The following is a 17,832-nucleotide window of genomic DNA, read 5'->3' as shown; positions in this document are numbered from 1 at the left end:
TTCTGCAGTAGTAAATAAATGGATATCAATAGCAGTATCTTAGGAAGCACCAAAGAATGTTAGGTTGCAAAGGAGTCAAGGAACACACTACCCAGTTTTCCTGAGAAACTCCACTGAGCTTCATTGCTTCATAAGACTGAGGCTTTTGTCTGTCATCAAAGGAGTGGTTGTGACCATGCTCCTTTACTGGAAGTAGGGGGAGAGCATTAACAGAGGGAATGACTTAACAGTCTAAGTGTCCATTTTGGAATACATGAATTCTCCAGGTGCTCTTACTTTAGTCTGTGAAAGGGCCCACTCAGCCCTACATCCTCCAGTGCACAAAATTGCATGATATCAAATGTATCTGCCAGCAAAGTCTTTTTATGTTGTTAATGTTCCTGTAGTCATTGTTTGAGGGAGGGAAACCTAAAGGTAGGAGAAGGATCACAGGTTAAATTCATTAGCATTGTATAGATACACGGCATCTCTGGCCGCTGAAGATGTGTACTGGGAGACTGGGAAATACTCCCCTTCATCTAGCTAGCGTGCCGGGAAGGGTGACAAGCTTGAGGAGCACATCAGATGGAAGGCTGGAGAGTGTCATGTGTTGTGACAGTCTGCAGAGCTATACCCTGGGTATTTTGAAGGGTTTGTCTTCAATACATATGCAGATCCCTGTAGTACACTGTGCCCCTGTGCCAGTACATTTTTCACTTGGCGCGTTGCTCGTTCAGCTCCTAGTGCCAACGTGTCACTTCTCAGAGGAGAAAAATGAGTAAGATGCTGGTTCTGTAGGATGAGCAGGTGCATGTTTGCAACTGCTGCCACAGTTTGAAAAGTGTACAAGTGTCGTGTGATACAGAAATGAAAGGGTTTGTAAAATGCTAGGGCTGACACAGGGCCGCTGTGAACTGTCTCGTTGCTCATAATAAAACAGCATTTAATTAAACCTTCCATCATGTGCACGTTCCGTGCTGACGTACAGGGACCCTCCAGGTGAAGGCGTGCTGGCAGGAGAGCACACAGGGGAGGTTTATCTGCAGCTGCCTCAACACGTGGGGGAGGCTTTGTCTGCATTTGTCTAGGCTGTACTTGTTCCGAGTTGGGCTCAGACTTGGAGTCTAAGCAGAGACTTCAGTCCCTAAGGTGACACTGAGTTGTGAGTGCTAACTCACACAAACGACAATACTTAAATAATCCCTTGACTGTATCCTGTCTCAGAATCTGTTCATCATCTTTTCTTCACTTTGAAACTCTTAATGAGTTTATTCAGTTTCTTGCCTTCTTCAAAAGGCAGATTAAGCCTTTTTGGCTCAATAGGAGGATGTGCTACACCTAGAGGGTTTGTAATCCATGTCTGTCCCTCTTCTTTGTCCATCAAGTTGCTGCATTAAAGCCTGGTCTGTGCTGAGTTTTGCTGTGTGTGGTATTGATTGGGGAGGTGGAAGTACTTCTTTTTCTTCCCCAGTATATTTCCAGTGGTTCAGTTCCCAACTGTGGAGAGAGCTATGCTGGAATGAAGCTGACTGATCCCAGGATATTTATGCCTTTCCTTTACGCCTTTTGGAGCATCTCTCTTATGAGGAAAGGCTGAGAGAGCTGGGCCTGTTCAGCCTGGAGAAGAGAAGGCTGAGAGGAGATCTTATCAAATGTGTACAAGTATCTGAAGGGAGGGTGTCGAGAGGATGGGGCCAGACTCTTTTCAGTGGTGCCGAGCGACAGGACGCGAGGCAATGGGCACAAACTGAAACACAGACACTTCCATCTGAACATGAGGAAAAACTTTTTCACTGTGAGGGTGACAGAGCACTGGAACAGGTTGCCCCGAGAGGTGGTGGAGTCTCCTTCTCTGGAGATATTCAAAAGCCGCCTGGATGCGATCCTGTGCAATGTGCTCTAGGTGACCCTGCTTGAGCAGGGGGGTTGGACTAGATGATCTCCAGAGGTCCCTTCCAACCTCAGTGATTCTGTGATTCTGTGATTCCTGTAGATGAATAAGACAATAAAGCACAATGTTATTGGATATACTTACATTCCTTGCTTTTAGTCTTGTAATTGTGTTGTGCTGGAGCAGGGCAAGTCTGTAGAGTAGAGAAGCCCTTGAATGACAGCAGCAAAAAATGCAGGTAAGTTATCATACACTGACATTTCTGTAGCTGGGGATGTGGATGCTGAAAACTCCTCGTTGACTCTGTCCTTGTAGGGAAGCAACCCTAAAGATAGATACCTTTGGAAAATGCTCCCACTCTTGCAGTACTGAAGCAACATACCATGTGTTTCATTTGTAAGGTGTCTTGAAGACTTAGAGTAACTGGGTGGATGCTGGAGGTTAAGTCTACGTGGTGTAAATTTGCAGTGGTGGTAGTGTTTTACAGCAGCATTGAATCTGGCCCAGTGTCAGCATGCAAGTGAACTGTCACATAGCCTAGTGATAGAAACCTCAGTAACTATTCAGCACACCCAGAGCAGGGCATTTTAATGGAGTTGCCTTTGTGCTGGAAGAATAAGTTTCCTAAAACATGGGAAGCTCCTTACTGTTTCTCCCTGGAATGATGATACTAATCTCCTTTCACCTGTTGTCATTGCTTTGCTACAGATTATATGACTCCAGACTGCAGTATGCTTGCAGCTGGACTGTAGAAATATTTTTCCCTTTTTTCTTCTGTGTTGTTCAAAGCAAAGCTCCCTGGTTTTACTAGTATCTTCTGGAGACAATACCTGGGGCCAGAAACTACAGGGAGGTGCTGTGACAGAAACACCTTCATCTAAATGTAAATGTTGCTTCTCTGCCTCAGGCTGCCTTTAAGAAGCTTTTTTCTATGTGAAGTCGCTACAAGGTAATGGTCCCAATCAATTTATTCATGTCAAGAGAAGGTCTTTTAAATGCTTATTTGAAATGTATTGTTTTAGGGTGATATGACCACCTTCATTTCTTAAGCAAGTGCCTTAGATGAAATAAGAAATAGGGAGCATAAAGGAGAGGGAGAAGAAATTGTGTAGATTTCTGGCTAAGGCTTATTGCAATTTCTAGGGGCACAACTTGGGCTGTTGAGCACAAGAAGTGGAGAGCGCTAAGGTGGCTCAATAGTGGGCACAAGACATTGTGTGCTGGGTTGAAGTGGGACCGAGCTCCTCCTCCCTGTGCACTGCTGGGACAGACTCTTCTGATTTGGGGATGGTGATTGAGTAATGGAGACCAATTCAGAGTGTGTGCAAAGACAGAGGGGAGAATTGTTTCTTGAGTCACTTCAGTATTACAGTGAAGTATCATCTGTCTGTAGATGTCCAGCTTGGGCAAAGTCAGCTTGAACTTCTGTATCAGACCCCCTTCTGTCCTGAGAAAAGGGAAAGCAGATAAAGAAGTGCCAGACCAAAGCACAAAACATAACTCTTTCCTTTATATATTTCATATTCCACATCAAAGTGTGACTTCTGTACATGTCTCCTGCCAACAGCCATGAATGGAGCCTTATATGCACGGTATTTCGTTTTCTTTTGACTTAGACTTCAGTTTGAGGTAACCTCATCGTACTGTTCCTGACAGCGAGAGGCTAATAGGCATAGGCAGGTGTTGAGACAATTTAACCTGCTCTGCCAATGGCTCTCAATCATTGTAGTCCCCCCTGCAACTCTAGGTTGTTATTTCTCTTGAACAACAGCAATTTGGCATTCACGACAAATTATTTAATGGCCCATTGAAAGATGCATCTGTCCCTTAGGACCTGGGCTGATGGTTTTGCCAATCTGTGCGGGTGCTGTTTGGTTCTACCACAAATCTCAGCAGTGGTATGCTATGTCTTGATTTCCCCATGTGTAAAACAGAGATAAAGATACTGATCTGTTCTAAATACTGTTTTGCTCTTTCGAAAGAGCTTTGAACAGATGGTTTTCTAATATTTATATTCACACAATGTAGACACAAGAGAACTTACTGTTAGTAAAGACTTTCAAGCCCTTGAATCTTGAGGGTTGCAGAAGAATTCATAATTGCAGTCCCATGATTTTAGAGGAGATTTGAACCTAAGTTTCTGGGGTTACTTGCACCTTCTTTTAACCTTTCCATGCCAGAGCTATGATGTCCTACCAGCAGAACTAGGCCTAAGAGGTTCTCTGGGAAGCAGGGAAAGTCAGCTTTGTTCCACTGGCTGTTGTTCTACCAGTGAAGGAGAAAATAACAGGTTGAAGTTTTACCAAAGATTTAGAGATCTTTTAGGCCAAACATTGAGTGCATGTATTGTTAAGCTGTCCATGATATCCGCTCTGATGTACGGACTCCACTGGCATCTTCTAATAAGTGCCTGAAGTTATATGGTGTGGAGCTGGTGTTTTGGAAGAGGCAATAAAGCAACTCTTCAGTCTCCATTGCTCTCCTCTAGTGCTCCTGACCAATTACAGGTTGGAGTGGGAGTGTAACTGCAGAAGTGGTCCATGGTGTGCTGCTGGTTACAGAACCTTGAAGTAGGAGAAATGCTACTGAAGTTAGCTGGATTTATTTGGAGTAATTGAGACTAGCCCTTGCAACATTGTCCTTAAGTGTGTGATGTCTTCAGGATGGAAAGCTGCTGTTGCACCATGTGTCACCTTGCACAATAGGGTGCTTGCTGTGAAGTACTGTTGTACTAAAAATTATGAGCTGAGCCTTTCTGCAATGTTTGGGAAGTGAAGATCTGGATTTACACTTCTTATTTTACCATTTGTTCTGTCTAAGCCTTTGCAGTGGGTAAGGCCTGTCTCTTAAGAAGATGGCTAGCTTTTCTTATTGGCTGGGGAATGTGTGAACTCTCAGATGTCTCAGCTCTGTCCCCTCAGAGTGTCTAGGTATGTGGCTGCTTCCATTTTCTCAACAGCGTAATGTGTTGCTGTGCAGTGTTCTTGCACAGCGCAATGTCCTGTGTATTTTTGCAAATGCCAGACTGAGTTCTGAGTCATGTAGAGCAGACACTCTCAGATGATGAGGGACTGGACTGTTTCTGGCTGGGCCCCCAGGGCTCTTGTTGGACTGATCTTTATTTACAAGATTGCAAATAAGAAAACATGAACGGCTGGCTGATGTCCCTGGCATGCATTCCTGTGCCCAGCTGGACTGCGGGGACTTGGCAATGCCCCTCTTACAATGCCTCTTGGCTGCTGGAGTGCTGGTGCTGTGGCAGGGAAATTCCCTCTTCCACCTTGGAGGGGGATACAAAGGGAAGTGGGATGAGAGGAGAAAACACCTGAAAAGATGTGAGTGGAGTAGGCTTGCACAGATACCTCTTTAAAACAATTATCGTGGCTTCTGCTCCCCCAATGCCATTAATAGTTTTGGGCAGCAGTTGTTTTCTTCCTGTGATTCACCCAGATCTTTCCCTGTACAGATCGGCCGTAGATATCTCCCTCCCTTTCTCCAGGATCTGCCGCCTCTGGAAACCCCTGGGCTCCCCCGCGGCTCTGGCTCTGGCCAGGCTGCAAGTTGTCGCCCGGGCCAGGGCTGTACTCAGCAAAGGGTGCCCTGGGAGACTCTGGGAGTCATTGCAGCGTTCGCCACCGGATGGCAGCAGATGCTCAGGAAAGGGAGCTCAGCTTTCACCCTTGAGCATCTCTTTCCAGGAAGACTTGAGGATCTCACGGCAATTACTGGGACAAAGTCATGGTGAAAAAGCAAGACTTCTACAAACATAGCAGCATGGGCATCCTCGTTGCAGGGGAGAAGAGGCCTGTGAGATCAAGGACCCACCTGCTCCCACACAGCACTGCAAGGCTATGGCTTTCCATAGGTTTCATTTGTTTTGTAAAAACAAGTTTGTGTTAGCAAAATTCTCCAGCTGCTTCCTCCTCCTTTACCCCTCGTGGCTGTGCAAGGTACAAGGCACCTTTGGGCTTTTGCTACCACCACAGAAGGGTTGCAGTGGTGTTCTGCTTGGCTAGTTCTGCATTAGAGCCTGGGAGACAGAGGCTACTTTTTCAAGTGAGTTGCTGTGTGTGTGTATATGTATATATGTGTGTTTATATATGTGTGTGTGTGTGTATATATATATATACACACACACACACACACATGTATATATATACTTTTATATGGTGGGGAAGTGCTGCCTAGGATTTCTTTTCTGCACTTTTGACCGGCTGTGTGGCCTGTGCAAGTCGCACCACCTCCTGTGCCTTGGTTTCCCTCTCTGCAAGTTATGCTTTTGATGCCCTTGTATGGAAACAGGGATATAAACATGAGGCAGCTGCCCTGAGAATGTTTGTTTCTTTTAGATGGCCTCTACTCTGGGCTCACTCTTGAACTTGAAAAATACACAAGCCATGCAATAATATTTAATGTAACAACCCCAGCTAATAACAGCCCTCTTCTTCCCCACCATTCAGCAGCTGGGGGACACAAGGGGTTTTCTTCTAGACTTCCTGGCTGCTTGGTTTGACTGTTGCAGCCTCTTGAGAGCTAGCATTTGTCTGGAGGGCATACCAGAGTGCCTGTCAGTTGCTGCTGAAGACGGATGTCATTCATCAAGCAGATGCACTGCGGTGATCAATGTCAAACAGTACCGGTCTAGTAAGGACTGGTCTCTACTGGATTGGCAGAGGATGCCCTGTGTAAAATGCTTGTGACCTTATTGATTAGTCCCCTCTTTTCTACGCATGACACCTGTGTTTTGAGAGGGAGCTTACCTCGAGATGCATCACGGGGATGTCTTTTGGCTTGCTGAAACAATGCTGCTTGTAGCAATCCTGCCATGGAGTGGATGCCCAGCTCCTGGTGTCAGAATACATCTGAAAACGGTGTGCGTCACGGACTGAGCTTGGGCAGTCTGCGAGCGCCTGGAAATGCGGAGGCAGGACCCGTGATCACTCAGACTGCCTTTGTGGCACCCCAAATCCTGCCTCCTCACAGGCCCTGACAATGTGCAGGGCTAATAAGTGGTAACGGAGGTCAAAGCACCAGACTTGTTTGTTTTGCTTGGTAGATAGGACCTTTGTTTGCTGGTCTGGCTGCTCTGGTCAATGACAGTAGTGTCGTCTTTTGAGGTCAATGTTCATCTCCATTTAAAGTCTCTGAGGACATGGGTAGCAAATGTCACTGGAGCAAGTGAAAGTATAGGCTTTTGGGTTGCAATGCATAAAGGTAGAAATGGAGCTGGGCCGGAGGTGAAATAACATGGCAGGCAGGAGGGTTACATGGGATGCAGAGGGTTCCTTGGCGCAGTCAGGAAGAGGGTTGCTTTTCTTCTGCATGGCAGGTATTTTTTGTAGTCTTTGAAAATTCAACCTTAAAAGAGAGAGAACAACAATAATGGCCCACTTTGATAGCTCCTGCCTGCTTCCCTGCCCCAAGCCCTCCAAACTTTGCTGTGTTGCAGAGCTCCCCTAAAACTGGCTGCCCCTCAAGGCTAAAAGTTTGGGGTATGGGTGTTTAAGGGACTAGAGTGTTTCAGCCCAGGGACGGGTGTGGGGTCCTTGTGCAGCCCTGATGTGAGCCAAGCTGCTCCTAAGCCTGCTGTGCTCAGGAATATTTGAAGAGATGATTTGGTCACAAAAGCCATGCAACTCTATGCTGAGGCTGAGGAGTTTCATCCCAAATCACAACCTGAGGTCTTCACGGCCTCCTCTCTGTGAGGAGATGGCTGTGAGGTCAGGTTTCGGCGTCAGCTCAGCCTGCCAGCAGTAACTGCATTTCTTGGCTGCAAATGATACCTGTGTGTCTGTCTGTACATGAAATATGCAATAATAGTTTGTGTGCTTCTTTTTTATGTAGAGGTTACGGAGAGAGTGTGGCTAGCTGACAATATCCAAACATTATTTAAAGTAAATTAATTAAGGTGGTAATTAGCTGTGTTATGCAATTTCTCCAATTACTGGTGTTAGGCAAGCTCTTTGGGGGAAGGAGTGGTGCCTTGCCCATACTGAGAATACCAACAGCACTTTCTCAGTGCTACAGAAAACAAATTGTGAGGGAATGGAAGCTCAGAGCAACTAAGTGGGATGTTGGAAGTCCCTGAGAGAGGTAGAGGGAACCGACAGCAGGCGCCTGCTTCCTGCCTTATTCAGTGGTCTGTGTTTATATATGTGTAGCGTATATATATTTATATATGCTGAACTCGTGTGTGTGTTTGTGTATAATACTGTTTGTGTATGCAAATCTGCCAGCAAACATGCGCATGGGTTCTGGTCTGGATGTTGATCTCCAACCATTAAAATGCTTTTTCAGTCTGTTCCAGTTTCTTTTTGTCCTGCCTCGCAGCTTATTAGGATAGAGGTTTGTGTTTTTCCATCAGTGTCCGATCTTGGGTTTTCCAAGGCAAGCGGGCTCTGTTCCCCAGGTGTGGGAGTAGGAGGAGACTGGTGCCCACATATGTTAGTTTTCCCCTGCCGCTCAGTGCTAAGTTCAGCCATGCTTTTGCAACCTCCTTGGTGCCTTTTCCAGAGGCCAGGGCACTGACCATTTGCAAACAATGTCAACGGGAGAGGAATTTTTTTGAGTCAGAACACATTTAAATTTCTTTTAACCCCTGTATCCATAGGTTGTTCACTGCAGCTTGTGTCTGATAGAAGTGGCCTACTGCAACATCCTTTCTCAAGTGCTCTTATTTAGTGATGATAAGCCTTGTGAAGGCCGAGGAAAGCTCCAGCTCTGTTATTTCATTAGAGCCATTGCTGGAGCTGTTTGCTGGAGCTCCTATGGGATGAAGGGCAAGGGGAAATCGCATCACAAACTTTGCTTTTGAAGAGAGAAACACAACCTGTTCTGCCTCAGTGAGATACCAATCAGCACCCGTGGAAGGGATGAAAAAAATGTTACAAGCCCAAGGACAAGGCTAAATGTCCTGCAGCCAGGATGTGGTCAAAGAACCCAAGCCCTGTCTGTAACCTTTTTTGAAATGCTAGGTTCCTATTTTATAGCTGCAAAGGTCAGCTTTACAACCTGGTCAGCTGTTAATACATCCTCATATCTTGCATAGTGCATGGGTATAGAGGAGTTTGGGTGTCCTAGATAGAGATGTAAAATAATCTAGCTATCAAGTGCCAGAAGTGTCTCATAAGCCTTAATTGCTCAGTCAGAAGTGTTTAGATTTGTTTTTTCCAGGAGGCCTTGCTTCAAGGCAGCAATGAGGGGTATGTCATATCACCACTATGAGAGCAGACAGGAGCAAATGGCCCAGGGACAGGAGTTTGCAGTAGGATTCAGAATCAGACAGAAACTTTGGCTGCCTCTGTATCTCCTTGATTCAAAATCAAGGAGATAGCCTCTGCCCCATTTTAATTGCTAAATGTCCCCTGCTAAAAATGGCCCCCCTGGATCAGTGTTTGGGGTATTTTGTAGCAATGGGGGAGAGGTGGAAGTCTGTACCTCTTTTGCCAGAACCCATACATGGTTTGTGGCTAGAGGTCTTTCAGAGCCCTGCAGGTTCCTTTGGCACTTTTCACCAGCATGGGGGAAGGGGGAGGAGAAGAGGTAAAATTTATGTTGAGAAGCTGAGACGGTGTCACTCATATCCTTTGCTTCTATTCCTGCCTTGCCCAGACAGTTCTGGCATGCATGTGTTTTGCAGCCATTCTTCACCCAGACTGTTCAAACTTGTGACCTGTTTTGCTTGTGCATGGAATAACAGGATTTTAGCTGAGGGCATAAAAATGTATGTGCTAGGATGTGATAGGAACCAATGTGTGCCTGCTTTGCAGACCTTCATAGTTGCAGCAGGGCAGGACCGCCTGTGTGCAAGGTCTTTCTGTGCAGATTGGGGCAAGGAGCAGGGAATGTAGTGTCAAGAGCTGGTGTATGTGTTGGTGTGGTCTGTCATGACTGCCTGAATGGCAGCCAGGTGTAAGTAAATCCAGAGTAGCCAAAAGCAAACCATCTGACTACTCCACAAACTAATTTGGACCGGAGTGTTTCTAAGATAGAGCCTTCTTTGGTTTTCGTGTTGTCCTCACAGCCAGATGTTAACCCTCTGACCACCAACCCTGCCAAGCATGTGGGACAGTTTAGGCTATGCCCTTTGATATTTAGCGTTGCCTGTGCTATGGGCCTATATTTGTAAAGTGAGAAGGAGCAAGATCCTTGGTCCTCTGCCCACCATGTACACAGTATCCAGCTGGTGGCTTTCAGCTTTTATTTTTAATGCAATCCTTGGTGAGGTGATAAATGACAGCACCCATTCCCCTGTGCATACAGGAGCACATCTCTCCCATCCTCCCCGCAGGAATGCTGGAGTCTGTAGCCTTCTCCTCTTAACTTGCCATAGCTGCTCCAGTGGCAGAAGGGGATTTGACCAGAGTCAGACTCACAAATCACTAATTTGTTGTTTCCTTCGAAGAACTGCTCTGCAGGGCCTGCCCAGGAGTCCCTCCCGCAGTGCACCTGTTCAGCTTCTCCTCTTTTGCAGCATTGCTGATGGGGAACGACTCATTCATGTCACTCTGAACGCTTGTGGAGGAATGATAAGTTTTATGACCTTCTCCCCTACTCCCCATCCAGCTCTACTGTTTTTCTTCCCCCCTCCACCTTTGTCTTCCCAGTACTGGAAGGTCAGAAGTTTAAATACTGTTTTGAGTAACTCCTGACTTCCTACCAGCTCCTCTACCTAGTGCATACTGGTTGCATTTGAGCAATTTCCCTGGAAATCAGCCTTTGAGAACTTGGACAAATAGGCCTAGCTTTAGAATGGTGTGCGGCCACAGTCCTTCCCATCTCAGATGCTTCCTGTCCCTCCTGGGCTCTGTCATCAGGTGATCTGGAAGAAAGTGAGTGTATCTCTCAGAGTTCAGATGATTCCAGTTGACCAACTCCACCATCTGCTTAGAGGCAGCAGTGTTGCTGGCTTTTAGGTTGGGTCCCCATTGCTCTCAGATATTGTGCCTTTGGACAGCCTATGAAAGACATGTCCTATGTCCGAGGCTGGATGAAAAGAGCATTTGTGCACATTGGGTGAATGGTGTTAACCAGATGAGGGGAATGCTTTTTTTGTTGCTGTTTTTGGAATGTGCTTGTTCTCCACCTCAGCTGCAGCTATCTTTACCACTGCTGCATATGCTCGTGTCTTTACATGAATGTAGTGTTTGTGGAAAGCGGCAGCTCTGGAGGTCTGCCTAGTTCCAGGATGGGGTCAACTGTGTTTGCCAGCAAATGAAGGGTAGGCATGTGCTTTCAAATGTGACTGCTTCGATCTCTTCTCTTTCCCCTCCACCTTCACCTTCCCAAGACAAGGGCAGGACAGAACAGGAAAACCCTCCCAAGAGAGAATCCAGTGTGCATATCTTCCATGCAGTATACCCCGTCAGGTCTGCCTTGCAGAATGGCAGCTGTGGAGCCCTTATCACTCACAGTGCACTGCAAAGAGGCAAAACCCTGACTGTTGCTGTGCAGACTGGCTTATGCCTTGGTCAGTGGTACACTGCCTCAGTGAAGAAGTGCATATAGATCATGAAGTTGGGACCTAAACCTTGTCTGCACAAGGTACTTGGCCAGAATAACTCTCACAAAAGAAGTTGTTCCACAGTGGCTCTCTGTGATACTTAATTCTGGAAAAAAATCCACTTTTATTCCAGAAAAATTAGTGCATTTCCAAGGAATGTTCTTTTTGTCTCCAGGAAAATAAAAAGCTCTGTGGAGGTTCCTTGAAGTCCTGCCTTTTCCTCCATAGATTATTCAATCATAAGAGAGAGAAATAAAATTCATACACCCACAAAAAAAGATTCAATTTATTTCCATGGGAACTGCTGTGAGTTCAGGGGACAGCACAGTGAAATCTACTTTGTAGCTAAAATCTTCCATAGCACTGTTTGCAAGGCCCAATCAGCAATTAAGCTATTTGTTTTCCCTTCCAAAGTCAGTTTGGGTCATGAATTCCAAATTTCTCTCAGCTCTAACCAACCTCACCTTCACGGCTTTAGCATCTGGTAGATTGACTGATGGTAAGCACAGACAGCCATTCTTTATCCACTGCCAGGCAGAGATTATCAAACTTACAGTGGTGTCTGTGCTGTTCGCAGCTCAGAATCTTAATTGCCAAGAATAAGGAATTTGGGGCAAATAGATGGTCAGTACTAATATGGTGTTGCTTAAATAACCAACCTGACCTAAGTTTAAAAGTCTCCGTCTTTCATGAAATGATGGGCAATTGATGCTGGGCATGAAGAAAGCTGTGAGCTTTGAACTGTGATGGCTCTTGTTCTGGTCATGGTTTCTCATGCAGATTTTGGTCACATTTCTTGCATGTTATGCAAGTTACTAGCTGATGGTGGTTCTGAGTAGTGAGGATCTTTGCCTTTCACTCAAAAGTCAAATGACTTGTTCATGTATTCATATATAAAAACATCCTAGAAGGCCCTTTTCTGTATTGATACATTGGGTTGACCAAACTTTTGTTATCTTCCCTTGCCTTTTTGGAGAAATGCAATGCTAATTTTGTTTGATAATGACTGAATTCACAAGGTGAAATACAGCTCTCTTTATACTTTAATTTTCACTTGTCCAAGATCTGCTGTATTGTAAAGATTTTTCAGTATGAAAGTCCCTTCTGCTGTACCTGATATCTCTGGTCAAAGACCAATATTGATTTCTTATGTGCAAGGAACAGGATTTACTGCTTATATTCTGGAGTGATTTCCTTGGACTACAATATCATCTTTCTAGTTCCCAGAAATGCCCTTTCATTTAGCTTTTACTGCAAGGCCCCCAGCCACTACCTAGCTCCTGGTAAATCCCCTCCTGCTCCACATTCACAATTTCACCTCACCTTCTTTACTTTTGTCCTGAAGCTGCAAAAGCAGAGTACCAACCATGGATTCACCCTGAAAAGGAATTTCAAAGTCTATTTTTTTGACTGGGAAAACATCTTGACAGTGTCAGAGGCAGAGAGATGACCTTGCAATCAGCGAGGTTCAACTGTGAGCCTGTCATCAGGTTCTTGATATAGACAGGGCAGAGAAGGGAAAAGAAATTGTTCCCCTTAGAAGGTCTCTTACTTTGAGTTGCCTTTGCTACATCAGTATATGGTGTTGGCCAATTTTTTGTTATCTTTTTCTGCTTCTTCAGTAAAATGCAATATTAATTCTGCTTGCTGATACCTGGACTCGTGAGGTAAAATACATCTATTCGAGTGACATGACCTTTGGACAGTCTGTATGGGTGCTGAATACTTCCTATGAATTGCAAAGCACATCTGTGTTCTGTCTGGATGCATGTGCACGCATGCTCTGGAGAGACACCCAGTCTAATTAGCAGTGATTGGGGAAGAAGCTCACTTGTTAGGACCGGGATGCAATAAATAAAATATTAGCAAGAGGAGGTAGTGAGCCAGGAGATACAAACAGGGCTGTGCAAAAGCTTTTTAAAAAGAAACACTGTGGGGAGCCCACAGTAAAAGGAGAGACTGTCAGAAATGCACACAATATTCTGTTTGCTGCCTGCCCCTGTGGAATATCTGGTAATATGCAGTCTTGGACTTCTGGGAAATCAATCCCATGCACATGACTGTGCTTCTCTTTTCCCAATAGAAAAGGAGGACTTCAGCACATGTTAGGGAGAAGATGTGAGAAGCTTCTCTAACTGGCTTGTGTTTCAGCATTTGTTCCATTTATTAAATTAGCTTTTTAAAAATACCAGTATATGTCATTAATGGTTCAATGCGCAGCATACTTTTTATGAGAAGGTTTATCTGCCATTGCTTGCTCAGTCTTCCTCATTGCTTCACCTTTCTCTTCAGACTAAGGTGTGGTATGAAGCTTGCATTAATGATTGTTAAATGCTTTGAGATCTTGAGCTAAAAGATGCTGTAGAAACGTTGGGAAGCCATGGTGAAAAAAGAATGTCCATCACTCCTAAATGAAAGGTGTGTGTTGGCTTTAGTCTGCTTACGAGCAGCTTGTGCAAGAGTGGTTAAATGTTGAAGAGGTTTGGCCTAAAAAGAGCTCAATACTTCAATGTGCCCTGTTGCCCAGCCTTTCCTTTCTCTACACGTGTAAAACCTTAAGGGGTATTTTTCCTCTGAGTAGTGTGTCTGCTCTGAGAGCATCCTTAGCACTGTTCTTAGTGCTCGCATGGCAGGTTCCCCAGCTCCTTATCTTCCAGATTCTTCTTCTGTGCTGGAGGGCTTGTTTTGGATGGGTGAGCAGGCTTGCCCACTATTTCAAGATTGTGTCAGGAAAAAAATAATAGTAAAGCATTTGTATAAGATGTAAGAAAGGGGAAAGTTTTGTCTTGATTTTCAGCCTGTAGTTTCCAAAAAATGCATGGTTCAATGAAGGTAATAGTCTAATAATACACAAATATTTGGAGGTGGCAGGATCTCTCATATTGGCTGATTTCATGGAGCACCTGGAAGCAGAAGGAGAACTGCTAGGTGGGGAAAAACAAGGTCAAATAAGGCCTTCTAGGGCAGTTAAAAAAAATCATTTTGATGCTTAACAGGAAGGCAGTGAAGCAACTAAAAAGTGGGTGTGATATGTTGAGATACTGTAGAATAAGAAAGTACCCTGGAGGCAGAAGAAGCAATGTTCAAAACCATCAGCAGCCCCTGGAAAGCCTTATCAGGGACAGCAGGAAGTGTCAATAATCAGTCCTAGAAGGAAGGCAGTTCATTGCTGTATCAGGTAGTGCTGTGAAATATTTCACACCTTAGTAACATGACTAGGATTGTCCTAGGATCTTAGCTGAATAAGATTTAAAAAGGAAATCTTGACTGTCTACTGTCATTAAAGATCATGGGTGCTTTTCACAAGAGATCTTTGTTTCCAAATGCTAGGAGAGTAAAGATGCGTTCTTCTGCCAAGGAGTTCTCCTATTTAAAATGGACAGTGCATCTTTCATACATCATGTTAAATTGTCCATATGTTGAAGTTCTATTTTAAGAACTGTTGTACCTCGCTGTTACAGTTGTGAAAGAATAATTTTCCTGTAGAAATGCTTTGGGATGTTTGAGGATAGAGACTCTTTTTAATTGGTAAGTTCTGATCTGTGATACAGACAATTTCACGAAGATTTCCCAACTTCCTAGCAATCAGCAAAGTCCGGTAAGTGGCTGTTGCAGTGAAGAAGCAGTTCATTTTTCTGCTTCTATCCTTAACATTGATTTCAAGGGTAAAAATGATAGAAAATAGCTATGGTATTTGTAGGGCAAAATCCAGCAACTAGCGACTCCCTAACCTGGAATCCAAAGTAGAGCAAGTTAAAACAGGCTTGTGTGATTGTAATTGGATTTGCTTAGGACTCCTGAAAGTTTGTGGCTTAGAGTTACAAAGCAAGGATTCAGACTAACCTTGCCTTCCTTGTAGCATTGTACAGTGTTTGGGGCAAGGATTCCTCTCTGAATGCAAAGAGTGCCTGAGACAGTAAGACCTCTTTCTCCATATGTGCTAAAGAAAGAAGTGGTGGTGTTCTGTATTGCATTGCATATGTTTTAACTGATTGTGTTCCTTGGACAGGTAAGCACTGCCCTTGTTCATTTCACCAAGTCTTAAGCTTATATATATATATGTATATATGCAAATACTTAAAAATATTTATAAGTGTCTATGTTCACAAACAGACATATATGGAGGAGAAGGGTCAAAACCTGCTGAGTGAAAGAGTGGGAGTCAGGCAAGGAAGGGAGGATCTGGTTGTGGTAAAGAGGTGAGAGATGTTTTCCAGGCCTGCTAGAGGGAACAGATAAGACAAAACGTCAGCCTTGGAGCATGAGAAGGCAGTGAGCGCTGGCGCATCTAAGCTTCCAGCCAGTGCTCTGATCATGGCATGACGGAAATGGGACAGAAGTTCAGTATTACCACTGGCTGAGCACAGGATAATGAGGGCACAGACAACCATGGCTGGGCTCATTAGCCATTCTGCTGCCCAATTAGGCTAGGAGCTAATTGCTCATTAACGAGCCCATACCTGCTGAGGCAGCTGGGCTTCCCGAGAATTCGCGGCTGGAGCCTCAGCAGAGACCGAGGAGAACAGAAGCAAGATTTGAAACCAAGGAAATGGAAAAACTCGGCTGCTGCTGAGGAAGGTTTTTGCTGCCTCTGCCGCCGCTCCCTGGGGACAGTAGCTCGATTCCTGGCACCACCGCTGCCTGAAAGGCATGTCAATTAGCCCTGAGCTCCCACGATGCCACTGAAGGCTTCCTCCATTCATAGTATCCCACAGCTCTGCAGCTAATGACATGGAAAAGGAGCGGTGCAGGAGAGGGTGCGGAGGAGCTTAAAGTGGAGGGTTAGTCTTACCTATATTTCTCTCCTGAAATCCTCTGGAGAGCAGCCAAATTTCTGACTGGGAGGAGGAGGAGGAAGTATGGTGTTTTAAAACACAGCAACCACAGACAAGGGCCAGCAATAGGATCCCGGAGAAAGCAAATTATGATACCCTAGTCAAGTCCGTCTCTGCAGGATATTGGCCGTATGGGCAGCCCCCCTGCCCTACACCGAGCAACGTCTTCCAGAAGGTGAAGGCTTGAAAGCAGTAACGTGTTTAACAATGCACATACATCAGCTCTCTTATGACACAGACCTATTTTACGTAGTGGTGAAAAACAGCTCCAGTGAAAGCCCAGGGACTACACTGAGAATGAACTTTTACGTGTGTCCAGAGGTTATCACAACACAGATAAGTTTTCAGTCCTTTGCCCACATGCAGTAGGCAGAGGCATGTGATATGAGGATTTCCTACCTAATGCTGCAGGAAGAACTTTTATTAACACTGACGAGTTTTCTGCGTATGCCCTGTTTTGTATAGTGTTGATTTGATAATTTAGTCATTTTTTACACTAAAACAATATGAGGGTGCTGGGTTTTGTATGAGATGTTGGCAGAAATGTGGGCTGCTGTTTAGCCTGCTGTGTATGGCATGTAAATACTGGATGTGACTGAGATGTGTTACCTGTGTTAGCAGCCCTGTTCTGTGCTCTTCTCTAGCCTACTGGAGAGAGTGTACTGCCCTCCAGTAAGATACTGGTCTAAAGCCCTGCCTTCAATTCAGTGGATTAGGGTGAAATAAAAAAGGGAATGTTCTGGCAAGCAGTTTTATGTTGTGAATGTGTATGGGACAGTAGCTGGCAAAGGATCATGTGGTAAAAGGCCTCTGTGGTACAAGCATATCAGGGTGATGGTATTTAGCAACTTCCAGACCCAGTGATTCTATTCTAACTCTCAAAGAATTATTATCTTATTAGTCTTTTTACTAAGGATAGAAAGTATTATTGTCCCCTATTGATTAGGTGATGAATTTGAGGTGCGGAGCCAGGAAAGGATTTCTTATCTAGTGTGTGGTAGAATTTGGAGACCTGGGCATTGCATGGCATATACTATAGGAAATAGCTGAATAGCTTCCTTTTCTTAATAACAGGATTAAAACCAATGGTTTTATTTGATCAAAGTAAGCTGCATAGTGTCTGCGTCTTATTTTATACACTGTGTGTCAAAAAAACTCCATCCCAAATAATCTGCTGGCCAGCTCCATAGTGACATTGGCAAGGAACAGGTTGGGCAGAGAGGCGCGAGGAGAGAATGACTTTAGATGTGACTTTGGGAAGATGTTTCAGAGCTGCAGGAGAATGCCCTCGCATTCAGGATGGAACAGTGGACAAATCGGAATGTGGACGAGTGGACAGAGCAGAAATGACACACAGTGATTTCAGGTGGCTAAACCCCACTTTTGGAAGATTCTGTTTAAAACTCTTCAAAAGTCAGTGCTATTCAGTTGCTTAAGTGCCACGTTTCTTTAAGAAGTGCGACTTAGTTTCAGTTCCACAAACACTTTGCTCGTGCTGAAGTATTACTTCAGGTCTATTAGGCCAGCGTACTGAAAGCCTGGGGAATGGTTTTGAAGACCACGAGTGCAGTAATTGGGCTGGCTTCTACAGCAGCGGAGGAGCCAGTGGATCTGTTTAGACATCA

This window comes from Apteryx mantelli, chromosome 26, assembly GCF_036417845.1.
Source record: "Apteryx mantelli isolate bAptMan1 chromosome 26, bAptMan1.hap1, whole genome shotgun sequence".
Classification (NCBI taxonomy): domain Eukaryota; kingdom Metazoa; phylum Chordata; class Aves; order Apterygiformes; family Apterygidae; genus Apteryx; species Apteryx mantelli.
This window is presented reverse-complemented; position numbering follows the sequence as displayed.